Genomic DNA, 23897 nt, shown 5'->3' on the forward strand with positions numbered 1-23897 from the left:
TGCATGAACTGATAAGCAAATTGTGCGATAATTCTCTCACTTTTCACCTCTTGCAGTCTTCGGAATTGTGTGGATGGCTTTTTTCCAAAATTCATATGTCGTACGGTCAGACTACTGCACTACTGGCCATTAAAATTGATACACCAAGAAGAAAGACAAATGATAAACGAGTATTCATTGGACATATATATTATACTAGAACTGATATGTGTTTACATTTTCACGCAATTTGGGTGCATAGATCCTGAAAAACCAGTACAATCAGCTCTGGCCTTAATAACGGCCTTTATACCCCTGGACATAGAGTCAGAGCTTGAATGAGGTGTACAGGTACAGCTGCCCATGCAGTTCATCAAGAGTAGTGATTGGCGTAATGTGAAGAGCCAGTTGCTCGGCCACTATTGACTAGACGTTTTCAATTGGTGAGAGATCTGGAGAATGTGCTGTCTGGGGCAGCAGTCGAACATTTTATGTATCCAGAAACGCCCATACAGCACCTCCAACATGCGGTCGTGCATTATCCAGCTGAAATATAGGGTTTCGCAGGGATCGAATGAAGGGTTGAGCCACGGGTCGTAACACATCTAAAATGTAACGTCCATTCCTCAAAGTTCCGTCAGTGCGAACAAGAGGTGAACGAGACGTGTAACCAATGGCACCCCATACCATCACGCCGGGTGATACGCCAGTATGGCGATGACGAATACACGCTTCCAATGTACGATCACCGCGATTTCGCCAAAAACGGATGCGACCATCATGGTGCTGTAAACATAACCTGGATTCACCAGAAAAAATGACGTTTTGCCATTCGTGCACCAAGGTTCATCGTTTTGAGTACACCATCGCAGGCGTTCCTGTCTGTGATGCAGCGTCAAGGGTAACAGCAGCCATGGTCTTCGAGCTGATAGTCCATGCTGCTGCAAACGTCGTCGTACTGTTCATGCAGATGGTTGTTTCCTTGCCAACGTTTCCATCTGTTGACAACTCGATCGAGACGTGGCCTCACGATCCGTTACAGCCATGCGGATAAGATGCCTGTCATCTCGACTGCTAGTTATACGAGGCCGTTGGGATCCAGCACGGCGTTCCGTATTACCCTCCTGAACCTACCGATTCCTTATTCTGCTAACAGAGATGATATCTCGACCAACGTGAGCAGCAATGTCGCGATACGATAAACCGCAATCGCGGTAGGCTACAATCCGAACTTCATCAAAGTCGGAAACGTGATGGTACGCATTTCTCCTCCTTACACGAGACATGACAACAACGTTTCACCAGGCAACGCCGGTCAACTGCTGTCTGTGTATGAGAAATCGGTTGGATGCTTTCTTCATGTCAGCACATAGTAGGTGTTACCCCCGGCGCCAACCTTTTGTGAATGCTCGGAAATGCTAATCATTTGCATATCACAGCAACTTCTTCTATTCGGTAAAATTTCGCGTCTGTAGCACGTCATCTTCGTGGTGTAGCAATTCTAATGGCCAGTAGTGTACATTCTATACATGAACGTGGATAGTCGTTGTGCTGGCGATTCCCCCAATCATTTTAAAAATTCAGATGGAATGTTATGTATTCCTTCTGCCTTATTTGATCTTAACTCCCCGATTGCTCTCTCAAAATCTTATTCTAGCACTGGATCCCCTATGTCTTCTTAATCGACTCCTATTTCTTCTTCTATGGTATCAGACAAACACTCCCTCATAGAGGCCCTCAGAGTATTGTTTCCATCCATCCGCTCCCCCCCCCCCCCCCCCCCCCCGCCCGCGTTATTGTGACTAAAGTGCAACGTCGTTTAAAATGCTGTTCATCCTGCTATGGATAATTTAGGATTCATTCTTTCGTCGTTTCATTAATAAAGTAAGAGGCAACAACAAACGGCCTAATTTATTATTGAATCCATCCTGCAGTGCGAGAATACGTATTACTATTTTCTCTTCACGTCGTTATGGTGGGGAAAGCTTGAACAGACGTTTCTTTCTGTTATGTGTAACTCATACTTATTAGGTGCACTTAGTAAATTTATCGCGAAGCGATTTGTAGCGTATAATGAACCAAACCGTAGGAAGGCAGGTTAAAGTACCGCTATTATACCCGTCCGTGACGTAAGCTGCTGTCTGTGTACTTTCTTTCCAGTTGACAATGAAGCTTTCATTGTGAGCTGCGCGGCGGGAGGCCGTTAACGCTGTCGCCGACTACAGCAATGAACTAAAACACGTGCATCTGTTTGCTGTTGCAAAAGTCTTACAAACAGTGGTTTAAAACGACCGTTACAGTTTGTGAACTTCGTACCGTTATAGCGTAATTATCAACAATAAATGCGGTGAAATTCGTTTTACCGCAGAGGATACAACTCTTGTGTAACCGAGTTAAATAGGTCAGCTTTGTCGACATGACGAGCTTCTAGAAATCGTTACAGAGCAACGCTGCAGTCAATTGTTAACACCGAAGCTACGAACGTGCGCGGAAATAGACGCGCTAACTGAAACCTCTACGACTTGGTCGTCTCAGCAAACACCGGGTGTCCCAGAAAATCTGTTTCTTCTGAAAATCTGATCTCGCCAGAAAATACTGTCACCTTCAACATTATTCCCAATAGATGCCTACATAAAATCGATAAGTGACATAATTTATGGCATCAAAACCCGGCACCATTCGCACAAGAAGCAGCTCCTGAAATTCCTCATCCTCTCACAATGTCTGGGTAACAGCTGCAGCATGTAACTCTTCTACTACAGTACCACATATATCACCATCGGTACAAGAAGTAGTTCCCAAAATTCCTCTTACTCTCACACGGTTTGGAAAAGAGCAACATACATTTGACTTTCCCGCTGCCGTTGTAGAAATATCACATAAACACACTAAAAGACTGATGCTACCGCAGCTCGACATGTGTGTGCAGCCCATAGAGGTTTGGGTTCTATGTTTTCTATTTTAAAATTTTGTGACTAAAGCTTTATTGCTTGATATTTATTTTATCCGTGACATACCAGTTCAAATGTTTTACTTCAGAAGAAGGCACTCTTACCAGTTGCCGAAACCTAGGTCAAAAAACTTAATATTTGCAACCGAGGGTTGTTATTGATTTAATTTTACTTTGTAAACGGTCGCTGACAACACGTCCATCTTCAAAAATTTCGTATTGTTCAAGTTTTAGAACCTCCACCTTACTTTCTCTATGACTTCCAAACAATTGCCAATTCTGACATAATTACTCCCAGTTCAATAAAGAGTAATGGTAGCTCTATGTACGTATTAATACATTGACATACGACGTTTCTGGGCTGTTGTTAAATGGATTTCAAGCGGATGCAGCAGATTGAGACAGATAATTCCCCGACTTACTCATTAGTAGAAGGGGAAATCACGGGTGTAACAACACATCGCTACAAGGTTAAGTATGTAAAAAGTACAAGGGAAAGGAGTATAGGCAACTACTTGGCTGAGATATCTAAAGAGTCATTAGTATGATTTTAAAACCAAAGATATTTTGGCATACATGGAGAAAAATGTGTTATGATACTGTAAAACAAAAAAGAAACATATAAAATAACTTTGTTAACCATCACATTTAAACAAATATTGCGATGACCTTCATAGGGACTAAGAATTACACTGTCCTCAAAGAAATAAGATGCTGAGTTTCAACCATTGGGAAGATATTCACCCGATGAGCATGAAAACAATGGCAGAGTTAGCAGTAGGGAACAAGAGTGCAGCATAATTTTCGCCCAAGCCGGCGTAGTACTCCCGTTTAAATGGTGGAGTTAGTGTCATCAAATTTTATGCGGTAGGAGCACAATATCCTTGTGACAGCTATTTTAACAAGTTTAGCCCACATTATTTCAGCACGACAGTGCTATAATGATTTACTTCTGATGCGTAACGAAGTTCTGTAGCTATCTGTTGGCCCTACGGTTTTAGCAAAGATTTGGGCCCGCAATGTTTTAACGCCAGACACTTCTCTTTTCTATCGACGGTGATGTGCGGGCAGTTCAGTATTGGGCCAGGACTGTAACTATGGTCCAGCCCTAAATCAATATTTCGGCAGTAGATCAGTCTTTAACCAACATTTCTACCACCATTTGGACTTCTTGCTAACGAGGATCCCAATGAGCACAATCCACAAGTAGGAGCAACACCGTGTTGAACATTATTCTTTTTGATTCTGTAGATGGATAAAAAACAGCACTTTTCGACAGCCTGCCTTGAAAATGGTTATCGTTTGCCTCTTATTTTATAGCATTTCCAGGCTTATTATTTTTACTGTTCCATGTCCATCGCCCACGAATGGTCACAGTTATGCAAGAAATGCAAAACATTTGTTCAGCAAATTATTTGGAGTGGATCAAAGGGCCAACACTGAAAAAGTCATTTTCTAAATACTACGTGAAAAGTTGAAACGCTGTTGCCAGCTGTCTGACCTGAAAACGAACGTCCACTACCGTAGACCCTGATCGGACAGTGCGTAAAGGGTCTTATTATAGGCCTGTTTCATCTTGAAAATCACAGTGCAGTAGATTGGGCTTGATGATTGATTAAGGGTGGAAGTCTCCGTAAATAAGACCTGAATACAGACTCAATACAATATGTATATTCCATTGAGGCCACAATGGTAGGACTGTATGTAGGGTGGTGGAATGGGTACTTGGAGGTAAGGTTGCAAAACTTCACCACCCTACACAGTGTATGAAAGGAGTAGTGATGGGATGTCTGGTAGTCATCCGTCTTGTTGTCGTAGAAACATTGGTAAAATATCCATTTATTGTTCATCAGCTACAAAATTCGCGTTGATATTCAGAGAAATCAATGCCCCCAGGTTGTAATCTGTATATGGCCACAAAAAAAAAAAATGAACGGTTGGCAGTCGGTACAGCGTAGTGTCGAAAGGCAATTGCTGATGATGGCAGCAGGTCAGTAAGAAAGCTGACCACAGCAGCACGCGGTGGCACGTAATGCACAATAGAGAATGTCACGCACCCTAGGATGCAGTGTGCAGAGGATGGCAGATTCATGTCATGGCCCAAGGGGGATGAGATAGCTCCCAGTACCTAGAGTGTCAGGAAGCCAGTGCTGATTACGGCAGCAGTTCAGTAAGTATGCTAACCACAGCAACACGCGGTGGCACGTAATGCACCCAAGACGATGTCAGGTACCATAGCATGTTGTTTGCAGAGGAGAGCAGATTCATGTCATGGCCCCAGGGCATGAGACAGCTCCTAGCAGCAGCGGTGGTTCTCCAGACTTACAGAAGCAAGCAGTAAGAAACTAGCACAAGTGATAGTGGTTGGACAATTGCACTGTCTTGGGTTCGAGCTGCAAACCTCCAAGGTAGGAGGAGACAGCAGCTGAAGTAAGCTCCCAGGTATCCCGATGGCTGGAGAATGCTAAGTCCAAAGCATCAGAGTAGGCACAACCATCACTAGCAGCTACCAGCAGCTGCTACCAGCAGCTGGTCGAGTCACATAGACTCATAGACTTGTAGCCTCGTAGTCGAGTAGACTGACATAGGTTAGATTTGTTTGGCCACAGCATCTATTTCGATCATGCAGGACACAAATGTGTGTGGCTCAGATGTGAAGCCTCAATGGCTGTACCTTCCTGCTGCATCAGTGATATGTTGACTCTGATCCTTTGGCTGCACATGGAGATGTGGCAAAGAGTCCGGTGTCATGAAGGTAGTTCTTGTGTTGGCAAGCAGCATCTGACGATAACGTTTAGTACGCTCTAGTCCGACCCACTTATGCAGCCTTCTCCATAAGTTGTGGCAGTTGTCTTAACTTTACTCAACTGCGCTCAATAGGTTATTTGCGATCCAACGGAAGCTCTACAAATACATTAGCAATGATCCTCACACGAGTGAATAAGGTAAAATGATCGTGAAAATTTTACGAAAACTACACTGATTCAACATACCTATTACTAAACTGGGAGTCAACGCTTGACGAACAAAAAAAAAAAAAAAAAAAACCACGAACATATTTAATCAGAAGACTCGTACAAAACGAAGAAATATAATACTTAATTGAGGGCGAGAGAGAGAGATACTCTCTAGTAATGGCACATGGTTATACACTGTTGCGGCAAAGAAACTGGTACAGGTACGTGAATTCAAATATACAGATATGTAAAGAGGCAGATGACGGCGCTTCGGTCGGAAAAGCCTACACAAGACATCAAGTGTCTGGCGCAGTTGTTAGACCGGTTACAGCTGCCACAATGGCAGGTTATCAAGATTTAAGTGAGTCTGAACATGGTCTTATAGTCGGCGCAGGAGCGATGGGACACGGCATTTCTGAGGTGGAGATGAAGTGGGGATTTTCCCGTACGACCATTTCATGAGTGTACCGTGAATATCAGGAATCCGGTAAAACATCCAATCTCCGACATCGCTGCGGCCGGATACACATCCTGCAGGAACGGGACCATTGAAGACTGAAGAGAACGTGACATAAGTGAAACCATCCTCTAATTGCAGCAAATTTCAATGCTGGGCCATCAACAAGTGTAATCGTACTAACCATTCAACGAAACATCATCGATGTGGGGTTTCGGAGCCGAACGCCCAGTCGTGTACCCTTGATGTGGGAAGGTCTTATGGGACCAAACTACTGAGGTCATCGGTCTCTCAGCTTACGCACTACTTTAACATAAACTAACTTACGCTAAGAACAAAACCCACACCCTTGCCCGAGGGAGGACTCGAACCTCCGACGGAGGGAATGGAATGGAATGTTGGTGACTGGAAACATGTTGCCTAGTCGGACGAACCTCATTTCAAATTGTATAGAGCGGATAGACGTGTACGGGCATGCAAACAACCTCATCAATCCATGGACCCTGCATGTCAGCATGAACTGTTCAAGCTGGTAGAGGCTCTGATACATCTAGGCACAACTGTGACGGGTGACACGTACGTAAGCATCCTGTCTCATCACCAGCATCCATTCATGTGCATTCTGACGGATTTGAGCAACTCCAGCAGGACAAACCGACAGACAAACGTCCAGAATTGTTACAGAGTGGCTGCAGGAACACTCTTATGAGCTTAGACACTTCCGCTGCCACACTTTCGCTGGCCACCAAACTCCTCATACATGAACGTCAGTGAGCATATCTGGGATGCCTTGCAACGTGCTGTTCAGAAGAGATCTCCACTCTCTCGTAGTCCTACGGATTTATGGGCAGCCCTACTGGATTCAAGAAGTCAGTTCCATCGAGCACTACTTCAGACATTAGTCGAGTCCATGCCACGTCGTGTTGCGGCCCTCCTACGAGCTCTCTGGGTCCCTACAAGATATTAGGCATCTGTACCAGTTTTATTGGCTCTTCAGTGTAGAATTACGTTAGCGGTGGCCTCTAGGCGTCGTCGATCCGGAGGCAATAGAAATTACTAGTTGCTTTCGTAATTCCAGATGGCAACGGCCTTGCCGCAGTGGACACACCGGTTCAAGTCAGATCACCGAAGTTAAGCGCTGTTGGGCGTGGCTGGCACTGGGATGGGTGGCCGTCTGGGCGGCCATGTGTTGTTACAATTTTTCGAGGTGCACTCAGCCTCGGGATGCCAATTAAGGAGCTACTCGACCGAATAGTAGCGACTCTGATCACATAAAACGATCATAGCGACCGGGAGAGTGGTATGCTGATCACACGCCTCTCCTATCCGCATTGTCCGCTTAGGATGACACGGCGGACGGATGGTTCCGATGGGCCACTTGTGGCTTGAAGACGGAGCAGCTGCTGCTTTTTCGTAATTCCAGACCATGTGATTGTCCAAACTGTCGAGCGACATGATCTTTAACTAGATACCTTTATCGATATAATGGAGCCTTTAGTACCCATATTTCATCAGCATACCGCGTAAACCGGACGGCCATGTGATATAGAGACTGCACCAGCCACTGAAAAACGCATCGAGAGGGCAGAAGAACTCGGACCTCACATATTCAAACTAGCTCTGCCCATTTGCACAGTTATTGGACAGGATGCTTTGCTACGTTACACTGGCTGACGGCTTCCAACGACCAGATGCCTTTCACAGGCGCCTCTATGGTGTATTTCTGCGGAACCGACCTTTAGAATTTAGCATAAAATGCTCCCTTACAACGGTAAGCGCCATTTTGGCGAAAATTACCAACCTCTGAGTTAATTGTAATTGGGACTTGCAAACATTAGAGACAATACCTATATAGTGATATATCGTTAGTGTCTACTTCGTAGTAGTCAAGTGCGCCCTTGCAAGACGTAGCGTGTTCGAGCAAAAGAGTTATTTATTTCATGTAGGATTATTATTGCTAGCCTCGAGAGCTTGTTAATATCTAACTAAGCAAATTATGAGTCGGTAATTGTTTGTCTTACTTCAATACTGTGATAGCACAACCTCAGTACGTTAGATAGGCTTAGGACCAAAACAGCCACGAATTCGACTACGTGCCGCAGGTGCTTCGAAGATGGTCAAGTAAACTAGAGACAAAGCGCGACTGAGAGGAGCAAATAACCTTCATCAGAGATAAAAGCGAACTCACGTGCAAAAGCTCACTCACTCAGAAGAGGAACTGGCGCTTGTGTGGTCGCTGGCGGAGCGTGAAGGGTGGGTTCGGGACAGGAGGGCGTTACGAATCGAATGGCGGCGTGCGCCGACCCGGCGAGGATGCTCGAGCGGGCAGGAGCGACGGCGCCGCGCACAGACGCTCACGGCCGACTAGCAGCGACAACAGGAGGCGCCTCTGCGCCGCTCTGCTACACAGACGGGCGCCGCTGAATAAGCAGGTGGCGTCCTTTGCAGCTGCAGAACAAGCACCACTGGCGGCATTTCCAACGGCACCAGTCCCAGAGCAGGCAACCTCCCCAAATGAAATCCTCCTCTCGCTGTTATTTTACGTTCATCCTTACCGTGAATATTGAAGAATATTTGTCTAGATGCCATCGTGCGCACTCTAAAATATCACACTACTGGCCATTAGAATTGCTACACCAAGACGTACAGACGATAAACGGGTATCCACTGAACAAATATTTTATACTAGAACTAAAATGTGATTACATTTTCACGGAGTTTGGGTGCAAAGATCCTGAGAAACCGGTACCCAGAACAACTACCTCTGGCCGTAATAACGGCCTTCATACGCCTGGGCATTGATTCAAACTGAGATTGGATGGCGTTTACAGGTACATCTGCCCATGCAGCTTCAACACGATACCACAGTTCATCAAGAGTGGTGACTGGCGTGTTATGACGAGCCCGTTACTCGGCCACCATTGACCAGGTGTTTTAAAATGATGAGAGATCTGGAGAATGTGTTGCCCAGGGCAGCATTCGAACATTTTCAGTATCCAGAAAGGCCAGTACAGGACCTGCAACATGCGGTCGTGCATTATCCTGCTAAAATGTAGTGTCTCGCTGGGATCGAATAAAGGGTAGAGCCACCGGTCGTAACACATCTAAAATGTAAATGCCACTGTTCAAAGTGCCGTCAGTGTGACCAAGAGGTGACCGAGACGTGTAACCAATGGCACCCAATACCATCACACCTGGTGATACGCCAGTATGGCGATGACGAATACACGCTTCCAATGTGCGTTCACCGTTATGTCACCAAACACGGATGCGACCATGATGATGCTGTAAACAGAACCTGGATTCAGTGGTGCACCCAGGTTCGTCGTTGAGTACACCATCACAGGCGCTCCTATCTGTGATGCAGCCTCAAGGGTAACAGCAGCAATGGTCTCCGAGCCGACAGTCCATGCTGCTGCAAACGTCGTCGAAATGTTCGTGCAGTTCGTTGTTGTCTTGCAAACGTTCCATCTTTTGACTCCTGGATCGAGACGTGGGTGCACGATCCATTACAGCCATGCGGATAAGATGCTTGTCATTTCGACTGCTTGTGATACGAAGCCGTTGAGATCCAGCACGGCGTTCTGTATTACCCTCCTGAACCCACCGATTCCATTTTCTGCTAACAGTCATTGCATCTCGACGAACGCGAGCAGCAACGTCGCGATACGATAAACCGCAATCGCGATAGGCTACAATCCGACCTTTATCAAAGTCGGAAACGTCATGGTACGCATTTCTCCTCCTTACACGAGGCATCACAACAACGTTTCACCAGCCAATGCCGGTGAACTGCTATTTGTGTATGGGAAATCGGTGGGAAACTTTCCTCATGTCAGCGCGTTGTAGGTGTCGCCACCAGCGCCAACCTTGTGTGAATGCTCTGAAAAGCTAATCATTTGCATATCACAACATCTTCTTCCTGCCGGTGAAAATTTCGCGTCTGTAGCACGTCATCTTCGTGGTGTAGCAGTTTTAATGGCCAGTAGTGTATATCTAGTACTTGTGGTCCCTGAAGTAGCTGTACGATTGTGACAGCAGGACTGTTACATATTCTTCTCCGAATATATGTTCCCTAAATTTGACGGACAGGGTTTCGCAAGAACAACTTCGCTTTCTTGCAAAGAATACCATTCAAATAATAGGAATTAAGGCTGCTTTTTTAAAAAAGAAAACAGCTGTTTATAAATTCCCAAATATGTCTATACACCTTTGAACCTCCATCAGTGAGTTCTCACATTCATTTCTATAAAAACTAATCATGCTTTAAATACTAATTTTTCTGACGTACAGAATACTTTATGTATTTCAGTCATTACCTAGTTTTCTACATTGTTGGGTTCCGTAGGACCTCCCTCACTTATCGTATGCCAGTAGCATTTCACCCGGAATTACAGATGACGCTCCCAAAGCCAAATGATTTAATTATGAATGTTGCGGCACTCTACATTAGTCATTGTCTCATTCACACCCGCCAGCCAGAGTAGCCGTGCGGTTCTAGGCGCTACAGTCTGGAGCCGAGCGACCGCTACGGTCGCAGGTTCGAATCCTGCCTCGGGCATGGATGTGTGTCATGTCCTTAGGTTGGTTACGTCTAAGTAGTTCTTAGTTCTCGGGGACTGATGACCTCAGAAGTTAAGTCCCATATTGCTCAGAGCGATCTGAACCATTGTTTTTGTTAACCGTCCCCTTGCGTGGACTGCATTTAACATTACAACACAAACTGCTGCATTCTCAGCTGTGATGTGACAGGAATGCTGAAGAATGGCATCGCACTTTGTTCAGTGATGAATCGCTATTCTTCAGTACTCCAGTTACCACTGTCGGTGAGATAGCGGTGACCTGAGCGGTCCTCAAATGTTTTAGAGTGGCACAGTAGCGTTCCTCCTGTCGTTATGATATGAGGAGTCACGGCATATAACTTTAGTACAGGGCTAGTAGTGACTGAGGGAATTATGACAGCAGAACCGTACGACGTAGGTATCTTACATTCCCACGTGTTTCCTGTCATGCAAAACTGTCACGGTACCATTTTGCAACAGGTTAATGCTCGTTCACACATATAACACACCTCCAAGAAATTTCTACTTGATACTGTGATACTTCCGTGGCCAGTAATTGCCATACCTGTCTCAAACTGTAAGTGTGTGGAAACATTTCAGACGTAATCTCTATCCCACTGCCAGTACCTACGATATCAAGGCCCAGTTACAGTTCTTGTGGGCCAGCTTGCCACAAGAGCGTATAGGACAGAACTCTTTCGCCGAAACAATGCATGCATCCACGTTAAGAGCGAGTGCAGCTTTATACTGATAAGTGGGCTAGTTCCTTCCTTATGAATCTGACTATCATATAAGCACTGTAATAACATCAGACACGCTGTCAACCCATGGAGATGCCATTCGTTTCCTCATGCCATTCTGGTGCTTCACTACGTTTGTCAAGCAATTTAAATCTGCATGTTAATTTACATGTCATTAATACAGTAGTAAGTCAAGGAGATTGGTAAAATGCCTTAGTAGGTCGTTAGCACTGTTATTAGAAGCTTTGTAATTTTGGTTTAGGCATATGTAATTAGCCACGTAGAGACACAGATAGACAACAGTGGTAGACGCTAATACGTACGCGAACTCGCAGAGAAAAGTCTGCTGTTGAATATTAAAACGGATGAACGTAGTAAGGTTACGTTACACACTGTAAGTTAATATCCCAGTGGTATTATGCATAATTACATTCGAGATCGAACTCGATGGCTCTGTTCCAAATTCAAAAATTATCTCTGGCTATGCACCTCTGTGGACTTTAGGTTTGGCTGTAAATGTGATGGAAAGGTATAATTTTATCTGTGAAGATGTTCAGAGAAGCGGTAGTTCGCTTTCTTGGAACGTGGTGTTGCATCTAAGATATATTGTGATTAGCTCTGCATTTGTAATTTTTCCATTGTTTCTCACACACTAACAGTCAGTTAGCCGAGTGGTTGAGTAGCTTTTCTTATCTTCACTAAGCTTCAAAATACGCAGGTAAGACAAGGTTTGAGGTAGAAGGTTAAAAAAATATGCCATTCTCTTCGGACTTTATAAAGTATCGATGAAGGGTCCAGTTAAATTTAAGTTTGATTCTGGCTGACGATGTTTCTGTGTGCTTGTGAGTAGCTCGCTATAGTTTAGAAGCCGGGTTGGGCGCCATCCGTCGCTGGAAAGGCTGATGCTGAGACGAAAGTGACCTCAGGCTTTCATAACTCAGGTTCTCATCCTGACTAAATTCATATGCCGACGAACTATCGACTTAGGAAATATCTGCGTCACCACCAAAACACGTTTTCTTTGTTGGTGCATACATCAACAATAGTTTTGCATCACCATGATATGTCGTGCAGGTGTGTTGTTATTGTGACTGCTCTGCACTGACCAGAAGGTAAGCACATACTTTGTTTGTATAGGTATACTTATACAGTTATAAAGAGGACTACCATCGGATAGAACGCCGTACTCGATTCGGTTGCAGCATTTCAGTTGAATGTAAAGCACCATATCACGTAGAGCTGCATCAAACCAATCTTGGGACGAAGACCACAACAACAAGAACAATAACAACGTAAACCACCGGCAGGGATACGTTAGAGACTTTTGTGGAACAGCAGAGTGAACATCCATAATCTCATGAAAGACAATCGTGACTTTCGCCACGTTGCACTCAAAAAGGCTTGTCAACCTGGGAAGTTTATCAAGGTATGTACCGGAGTCGACATGTGATGCAGTGGGGACGTGGAATCGATTGCAGAGCTGACGGTGACGACTCACACCGCGTAGACAATCCACAGTCGACAGGAGGACAGGGTGATCGATATTTACGACTTTAGAGTTAAAGGAACCGTGGGCTGAGTGCTATAGAACACAGCGTTCGAAAAGGCTATAGGGCTTCACGTATCGTACCAGACTGTTAGGAGACGACTGTGTAAGAGGTACATAATTAGAGAACTTGTTGCTAGCGCACTCGAGCTGATGTAATTTCGATGTATTGCTCACGCGCTGCCTGCGATATGTAAGCTAGAAGAGAATCTGAGACCAAAGAGCAGTATTGACTGCAGTAGGAACTGTGTAGCAGTAGGAGTAAGTTGTTGCTAGCGAGCAGTCTGGTCTGGTGTATCGTGTTGGCTGGGCCGGTCGTGTGCAGCGATGGCAGAGCCTGAGCGTTGTAGGATAAGGTAAAAGCAGCCTCGCGCATATGTAGTATTGTTAATCAAGTCCCATGTAAATGTTTAAAAAAATCTGTTAATAATAATCTTTCTCATAAAAAGTAACTTTTGACATTTATCTCAATTTAAAGAATTCACTAATTTCTCCGTTCCTTGGCAATCCCGATTATTGAAAAGAAAAGTCAGTTATTTCCTTTTTTTACATGACAAATCTATCGTCCAGCATTGCACTTAGCTGCGCCAGGAAAAATTTCTTATAGGAGCAGATATATACGCGTTATCCGGCGACCTAATTAAGGTAAGATTTTTCAGCTTATTCAGAATGATGTATCAGGGCCATGACGCAGCATTGCTGACGTCTAAAATTTACCAGGTTAAATTGACTGTCAATTATTGAAAGGTTATAGGTTTGTCACATTGTATTATATTTTCACTGTTGGGTAGTTACGCTAAATGAGAGTATTATTCATATTATTTTTGTGGGGAGGTTACACAACTTTATTTTGTGGGGAGGTTTCACTTGGCGACAACCGGCCAGGATCGTATTTTTGTGAATTTCTGAGAAGTGGTCAGCTATATATCTGCTCTTATTTACTTAATATTAAAAGTAGTTTGCATCTGGCGCAAAGCATTTACTAATTTGTCACTTTTTCTTTTACAGATCATCGGCAATTTATTGCTCTTTGTTGTAACTGTATTTGTTCCATTTTTGCTTTGTCTTTGTTTGATTTTGTGCTTAACTTTGAGTTGTGAAAATGCCGCGAAAAACCGCTAACAGTACATCGCGAGTCGTAATGAGTAAAAAAGCCGACTCTAATAATTTGACTGATAATACTAGCGACACTCATTGTAATAGTGATACTCCTCTAATTGCACATAATCAGTGTGTGCCGATCACTAGTAATGATTTTGATGCTAATGATGAGCAAACAAATTCAATTGTGTCCTCTTTTAATTTAACGACAATTAATGACGCGGCACTTTCCGTTACAATGAACGCTGTCCAGTTTGAAACACCTGATTTGCAAAATTTACGTAGCGAACAGATAATTGTTTCTAACGAAGGTGACCAATATACACAAAGCTCGTCAGATTTATTTGATTCCGCTGTAGTGACCAACACAGCACATCCGATTAGCAAACCTTTTTGTGAATCAGACAATGAGCAAATGGTTATACAAAACGTGACACATGCAGATACACCATCACACAGCACAGAAATACAGCAGCTAATTTTGGCATGGATCGAGTTATGACATTATTGCTACAACTTAATGAATCGAACAAACAACTTAATGAAAAACTAGACAACAATTTCAAACAGTGGAATGAAAAACTAGACAACAATTATAAACAACTTACTGAATCGTGCAAACAATTTAATGAAAGTTTCAAACAGTTTAATGAAAAACACGACAACCTTAATGAACAGACCAAACAACTTAGTGAACAGATTTCAGACGTTACCGTGCAAAGTCATGATACTAAAGAACAATTACGTGAGGAAATTAATGGTTGTGCTAGGAACAGTAGTGAAGAAATTAGATCTGTTGCACAAGAATTAAGTAATACACATGCACCCACAACAGAATCACTTAGAGATGAAATTAGTGTGGTTAGCAAACAATGTTTAGAAAACGCAACACATTTACGCGACGAGTTTAAATTAACGTCAGCAGAACGTTCACGCACTCCGGATGCGAAAGTCGATGAGAAATTTGAAAAACAGAACAGCCAAATTGACGAACGTTTTAAAGTGACAGAAATGGAAAATGTTTCAGCCTCTAACACGGCACAGCATACGCGACATTCCGAACATTTCTCACACTCACACAGCCAGTATAATTTAGGTAATTTACAGAGAATACGTGACTTAGATTGCGAACACTCACAGACAAACGGTTATCATCCAATCCTGAACCAGTTCACACATTCAGAGACGATAACGTTGATTATAAGCAATTTTTATCCGTGAAAAAATCTAAGGTGTTTAATAATGACAGAACACAGATTCACGCTTTGGACTGGATACGACAATTTGCTTTTGTATTTTCACCAGCTTTGCCTGTAATGCAGAAACTAGAATTGGACTGGATGCAACAACTTTTTTTTGAATTTTCATCGGCATTGCCTGTAACGCAGAAACTAAAATTTACTTGCAGTGCGTAAGAGACCTCAGGGGATTCATTATACTTCGATGAATATGTGCCGTAGCGTGCACAGGGCCCCGAGCCGTAGTAGTGCTATTTCATCTTTAGTTTTCTGCACTGCTGCCTTCTCTTTTCCTATCCTTTATATCTATCAAAACCGCTCTTCAACTATCGATCTATATAGGATTAGATATGAGTAAAGAAAACCTGATATGACAAGTTTTGACCGAAAGTGACAGATTTCTTTAGACACTCCCGAAGCGACAAGAACTACCAGCGTAATTCTAATAACAGACAAAATGTAATCATCAATATGTACAAAATTTTCAGCTATCGCAAACACATTTTGGCAACAATAGAGTGTTTCCCTCACAACAGCATCAAAATCAGCCGGTTAGCATACCTAACCAACAATGTAGTCTGCAAGGTCAAACAAGCTTTAATGTTTTGCCGCCTACACGTATAGCGCCGGCTCGGCTCCACCAAATAGTAACGCACAGCTACAAGGAAATCACTACGTACAGAAAACACGTCATTTCAACTCATATCGCAACGCGCCGTATAGCAATGATTATTATGACAGACGTAAAAGTAAAGAGCACAATTTTCAACGTACATTTAATAACAGTCGATCTTACCAGCAGCATAATCAACCACAACAACAGATTATCATGAATGAACCAGACAGTAGGTATCATCCCGAACCTAATGCGTCAGAACGAAATAGCAGAACAGTACAAATAGTTGAGATGCCTCAGCATCCTCCCGCAAATAACAGCACGACAGAAAGAATTTGACTAGATACAGTACAGGTTGCATCTTCCAACAACGTAAGCACTACTTTTGACACGCAGAATGTTATTCACGGGAATGTTATTACTTTTGACGACATCCGAGCCACACTTTTGCATGAAAGACAGAATCACAACGTATGTAGACGACATTCTTATTGCAGAAGCTAACTGGTCTGAGCACAATTTGATTCTGGAACAACTGTTGCAAACTTTCCGTGCACGAGGACTGACAGTTAATCTTAGCAAATCAGACTTTGGCAAAACTTCTATAAAATTTCTTGGACATGTAATTTCAGCAGAAGGCATTGCGCCTGACCCGGAAAAACTTCAAGCTTTACGTGACATTACTGTTCCGACGACGAAGAAACAACTACGTAGCTTTCTGGGATTAATTAACTTTTTCCGTAAATTTATTCATTACTCTGCTTTAGACACCCCTAGATTATGCCAACTGACGGGTAAAAACACAATTTGGTCCTGGGATAGCCAAGCGCAGTCTGAATTTGTCAATCTGAAACATGCCTTGTTGAACGCACCACTTTTATCACACCTAGATCTCACTAGAAATTTTTCCATTGCCGCCGACAGTTCTAACACAGCTTTAGGCGTACACATTTTTCAGGAAATTGAGGAAGACGGTAATACAGTAATTAAAAACATCGCTTTTGCAAGTCGCATTCTGTCACCTGCTGAACGCAATTACTCTGTTACAGAACTTGAAACATTATGTGTTGTATGGGCATTTTCTTTATGAAAGACATACTACCGTTTACACAGACCATAGAGCTATCCAGTTTTTACTTTCCGCTAAATTTACACATGAGAGATTAAGCAGATGGAAACTGTATTTACAGGAATTTAATTTTACAATTGTTCACATTCCCGGTACACAAAATATTGTAGCAGACGCACTATCCCGTCCTCTCTGCAACAATCAGCAAGACATCGCAACCAACTTCTGCCAAGCAAATTCTGGCCTCATGTATATTCAACAAGTCGCATTTGAAAACTTCATTTCATCGTCATTACGAGACATAGCACAAGAGCAGAGTAAAAACAACGTATGGAAAGAAATTAAACACCTTTGGCAAGATAAGAATAACGTTACCATTAGCCGCTCTCACCCTGACGGCAACAACTAGTTATTATGCATTCCTGACGAACTTGTTAACAAATTAATTTGGTATACTCATTTAAGTAACGCACATTATGGAGCCAGAAAATGTTTTCTTATACTGAGACAGAACTGTTATTTTGCCAACATGGAGAAACGTATTCGACGAGTTTTAGCGTCATGTAAAATCTGCCAGAAAGCTAAATCAGACACGACTTCACATATTCCTCCGTTATACAACATTGTACCTGTTAAATTGAGACACATGGCCGCTGTAGACATTTTTGGACCGATTCCCAGAAGTAATAGAGGTTTTTGCTACATCTTTGTCGCTGTTGAACCCACTTCGAAATTTGTTACCTTCACTCCATTGCGCAAAGCCACTGCTAAATCTATTTCGAATGCATTTGTAAAACATTTTTTATTTCATGTAGGGCAAATATTGAAAGTAATTTCCGACAATGGACCACAATTTCGATCTGCGATATGGACACGTATGTTACGAGCTAGAAAAATTGCTCCGATCTATATATTCAAGTATCACGCTTCTTCGAACCCTTGTGAACGACTGATGAAAGAAATTGGTAAACTATGTAGAATGTACTGCCATAAAAGACATACTGATTGGGATACACACATACTCTCATTCCAGGATGTAATTAATTCCATACCAAATGAATCTACACTCCTGGAAATGGAAAAAAGAACACATTGACACCTGTGTGTCAGACCCACCATACTTGCTCCGGACACTGCGAGAGGGCTGTACAAGCAATGATCACACGCACGGCACAGCGGACACACCAGGAACCGCGGTGTTGGCCGTCGAATGGCGCTAGCTGCGCAGCATTTGTGCACCGCCGCCGTCAGTGTCAGCCAGTTTGCCGTGGCATACGGAGCTCCATCGCAGTCTTTAACACTGGTAGCATGCCGCGACAGCGTGGACGTGAACCGTATGTGCAGTTGACGGACTTTGAGCGAAGGCGTATAGTGGGCATGCGGGAGGCCGGGTGGACGTACCGCCGAATTGCTCAACAAGTGGGGCGTGAGGTCTCCACAGTACATCGATGTTGTCGCCAGTGGTCGGCGGAAGGTGCACGTGCCCGTCGACCTGGGACCGGACCGCAGCGACGCACGGATGCCCGCCAAGACCGTAGGATCCTACGCAGTGCCGTAGGGGACCGCACCGCCACTTCCCAGCAAATTAGGGACACTGTTGCTCCTGGGGTATTGGCGAGGACCATTCGCAACCGTCTCCATGAAGCTGGGCTACGGTCTCGCACACCGTTAGGCCGTCTTCCGCTCACGCCCCAACATCGTGCAGCCCGCCTCCAGTGGTGTCGCGACAGGCGTGAATGGAGGGACGAATGGAGACGTGTCGTCTTCAGCGATGAGAGTCGCTTCTGCCTTGGTGCCAATGAACACCCGGCATCATGGTGTGGGGAGCGATCTCCTACACTGGCCGTACACCTCTGGAGATCATCGAGGGGACACTGAATAGTGCACGGTACATCCAAACCGTCATCGAACCCATCGTTCTACCATTCCTAGACCGGCAAGGGAACTTGCTGTTCCAACAGGACAATGCACGTCCGCATGTATCCCGTGCCACCCAACGTGCTCTAGAAAGTGTAAGTCAACTACCCTGGCCAGTAAGATCTCAGGATCTGTCCGTCATTGAGTTGAGCATGTTTGGGACTGGATGAAGCGTCGTCTCACGCGGTCTGCACGTCCAGCACGAACGCTGGTCCAACTGAGACGCCAGGTGGAAATGGCATGGCAATCCGTTCCACAGGACTACATCCAGCATCTCTACGAGCGTCTCCATGGGAGAATAGCAGCCTGCATTGCTGCGAATGGTGGATATACACTGTACTAGTGCCGACATTGTGCATGCTCTGTTGCCTGTGTCTATGTGCCTGTGGTTCTGTCAGTGTGATCATGTGATGTATCTGACCCCAGGAATGTGTCAATAAAGTTTCCCGTTCCTGGGACAATGAATTCACGGTGTTCTCATTTCAATTTGCAGGAGTGTACTTTGCTCTCTCCGACTGTTATATTGAAAAATGTTGAACCACCTAACAAAATTAAAGAATTAGTATCCTTTCCTACATCTCGTCGACTACGCCACCATGTAATAATTGAGATTGCGCTCAACAACATCAAACGTGGCGCAGAGCGCCGGAGAAGACAGCAAAAACAGGTTTGTACACGCCATGACTTCTACATTGGACACAAGACAAGACGCATTATTTATCCAACAGAGGAAAGAGTAGATGCAGTAAATTTGAACTTCTATACGCAGGTCCATACAGAACTCGCAGCATTCCTCATCCCAATGTGGTACACATTGAAACTTTGAGAACCAGAAAAAGAAAGGGCAATCACCATATTTCCAATATTAAACCCTTTATTGAATGAACATACTTTACGATTTATCACACTGTACCGCCATTTCCTGATATTTATGTAACCAGTCACGCAATTATATTTATGTGACTATTTACTGATGATTATCATATTTTTTCCTGGCAAGTGCCCGGCACGATAAGGTTAGCAGGTCGCTTTTCTTATCGTTATATATCAAACCGTGCACATTTTCGATTTTTTGTGTATGTATGATTGTTTTCCTATCGAAAGTAGAATTTTTGTCTGTATGCACTATGAAATGTTTACGATTTAACAGACAACAGTTGACATTGACAGTTTGCATCATGATATTTCAACATCTTGACTATTCTACATTTTTTTGCTACTACATTATGATACTGTGTGTACATTTTTTGTACTTGAAAACTCTCTATGTTTTTGACCTAATATGTTTTCTGTCATGCTATGCTGTATGCTTAATTATATTACTAGAAACAAGTTTTTATTTAATGGGTATATGATTAAATGCAAAGATATTAATCCTTATTCATCATTTCTGGAAGCAATACCGTGTAAAAGAAATGAACTAAACAACCACAGTGGTTTACTATGAAATGGAAATTTTACCATCAGAATGAAGGAAAGAAAATGCAATATATTGTCATGAAGAGTAAATGGATCAGAATTAACAAGCATTAACTAGAATGTACTGTACGCATCATATGATAGCAGTCTTGAATAATTATTTTTCTTTCAGAATACAAGGCGATTGATGCAGACTCTCAGACAGAACTACAGATGTTAATTTTAGTGATGAAATATGCTAGAAGTAAGAAACTCTATACTTTATGAAGTAATGAATGATAATGAATAGTTGTATGAAGTAAATGGTAATATGAATATGCATAATGAAGTGTCTATTTTTTGCAGATGATGATAAATGATGATGAATAGTTATATGAAGAATATGGTAATATGAATAATGAAGTTTTTCTTTACAGATGATGATAATATTTACTGTTAGTTAAGAAATGCTATGTAGTTATTTAAGTATTTGTTGCAGTTCCTTTTGACAGTATGTCTTATGTCGCATAGTATAATGACTGAATGTTTTGGAAAAGACAGCTAGAGTAGATACATATTAAGTACACGTTTCATTAACTGTTAATTCGAAGTTCACTATTTTTCAGCATAATATGCATTTCTTCCTTCAGCTCAATAATCCATTTTGTATTTTTTCCAGGAGAAGCTTTTCGTGACATAATATGCTATAAGCAGTTAGTTATTAAACCTGTTCTAGTACTTGCAATTTTTTACCCAGTTGTGTCTATTATTTATGAATGTGATCACATATACTGTACTTGTTTCATAACCTTGCTACAGCTGACTCATGACGAATGACGTTATTAATCCTTATTTGCAGCAATAAGTCATAAGCAAATATTTTTTATGCCCTAGCAATTAATTATCGATCCCAGTGCAATGCATTGCAAAAACAGATTATTACGAGTCCCAACTATTACCAGTATACAACTAAATAATGTTACCAGTTTAAGATATATTTTAGTCCTAAAGATAATGCACATTTTCTGTGTATTGACTCCATTATGTCTATGTATTATTGGAATACCGACCTTGAGTAATAGTTCTGATGTCTTACATTTTAAATATGTTTTATCTCACTTACATGATATCGTATATAAACACCAGTAACTTGATGCTACACTCAATAACTCCTGTTTAAATGATGACTTGTGAATAACACTGAATAATGTTTTGTAACACTATATGAATACTTTGTAACTGGCCAATGAATGCCACTGATTCAGTCAGATGAGTTATGAATAGTGTTTCGTAATACTCAATATTGTTCATATCGGTTGATACACTAGTATAATTGTATGATGACTAGCATAAGACTTAATGTGTCCTTCACCTTCTGACGTAATTACTGCAATATCGGTTTATCCTGTCCATCTTCATGATCATGGAGCACTATATTGGTTTTTGCACTAATTCTACGTTGCTGTAAGAGTATGGATTCTAGAAGAATATGGTGTTGACATATCAAGCTGTCCACAACCTTGAACGATGGAGATGTTATTATGGTCCGACTGTTTAATGTACCTAATGTACTACCAAAATGATAACATTGAATATTAATACAACATTTCAGTGTCTTGGCTACACTGATAAATACTTCAGGGAAGAGACTTCAGATTGTCCCTCTTGGTGTTGTGCTTCTGCAGAAAAATATGGACTTTCAGTGCAGCTACGTGCAACCTACTGTGCTACAGCCATGATGCAATCCTTCCCATTGGTTACACGTCTCGGTCACCTCTTGGTCACACTGACGGCACTTTGAACAGTGCTATTTGGCCGACATGCCAAATCCATGTGCCTTACTTATGCTCTGGCGCCACAGAGGGCGCGACCAGAACCAGGACTACGTCGTGCGCCACAACGAAATGGACTCCGTTACAGGTGGGCAAAAATGCGTACAATATGGACGACACAGGATTGGCACTGGGTGTTGTTTACAGAGAAAACCAGGATCTGTTTGTATGCTGGTAATAGCGGACACCAAAGGATGGAGGATGGAGTGATTTCTATGGTGGTGTCACATGGGGCCACCATGCATATCCCATGCTTGCGAGGGCTGTCCTAATGCTCTATGATAAAAGGACGAGATACTGAGACTAATACTGGGACCACATCCCCAACATTTTGGTGACAGATTCATGTTCATGGATAATAACTTCCTTGCTCATCATGCTGTTCTCGTGAAGACGCTCCCCAGCAGGTTAAGATCACTGGAATGGAGTGCGTTGCCCGTTACCCAGAAATGATCCAAATCCAACATGTATGGAATCAACTGGAACTAGGTACTTATTAAAATCAACGACGACCACGTACTCTGTGCGACTGGACCACGTCTCATAGGCACTATACCACGACTGACTAAAGTCTACAACCGAGCAAGATGATGCTCCACCACTCACTGACGCAGTTCAGGTTTTCTGTGGAAAGACCCGACACCCCGCCCTCCTCCACCACCACTCCCATCCACTGAAAACAAAGAGTTTATTCGCCACACAAAACTTTCGTTCCTATGTGATGATCAAGTAACTTCGTCAGTGAATATACAGGGTGGTCCATTGATCGTGACTGGGCCAAGTATCTCAGGAAATAAGCGTAAACGAAACTTGTCTAGCTTGAAGGGGGAAACCAGATTGCCCAATGTTTGGCCCGTTAGATGGCGCTTCCATAGGTCAAACGGATATCAACTGAGTTTCTTTTTAAATAGGAAGAGCCATTTTTTTTAATTACATATCCGTTTGACCTATGGCAGCGCCATCTAGCGGGCCAACCATTGCGCCATTTGGTTTCCCCTTTCAAGCTAGACAAGTTTCGTTCTTTGTAGTTTTTTCTTTTGATGCTTATTTCGTGAGATATTTGGCCCAGTCACTATGAATGGACCACCCTGTATATGTGTGACTCACAGCCAATTTTCGTTTCAGGGCACTCTGTTGTCGTTGGGGTGGGAAACAGCCACCAAACGCAGAAGAGTCAGCAATGATCAACGGCATGAGGATGCAGAAGGAAATGGAAACCACTGCGTTAGAGACACATAACGTGTATTCACAAAACATATGGCCTGTAACTCAAAAAGTGTCTCGGTGATTTCACCATTGGCAAAAGATTCCGGAGTAGTCGCCTTTCCGGGTATCTGGGAGGGGACTGCCAAAAGGGGAGGTGACCGTGAGAAAAAGACTGAATAACCAACGAAACAATGTTCCACTAGTCGACCGTGCAATGTCTGAAGCTTGAACGGGGCAGAGTAGCAAGAAAATCTGAAAAGAGAAATACAAAGGCTAAATCTAGATGTAGTAGAGCTCAGTGACATAAAATGGAAAGAAGATTGGCTCTG

At 43.0% G+C, this 23897-nt stretch overlaps 1 pseudogene; it reads left to right on the plus strand.

Moving 5' to 3' along the window:
- Window positions 1–7423: 7423 nt before the first annotated feature.
- Window positions 7424–7541, plus strand: LOC126337220 (5S ribosomal RNA; annotated as a pseudogene).
- The last annotated feature ends 16356 nt before the right edge of the window (window positions 7542–23897 follow it).

This window comes from Schistocerca gregaria, chromosome 2 (assembly GCF_023897955.1).
Source record: "Schistocerca gregaria isolate iqSchGreg1 chromosome 2, iqSchGreg1.2, whole genome shotgun sequence".
Lineage (NCBI taxonomy): Eukaryota > Metazoa > Arthropoda > Insecta > Orthoptera > Acrididae > Schistocerca > Schistocerca gregaria.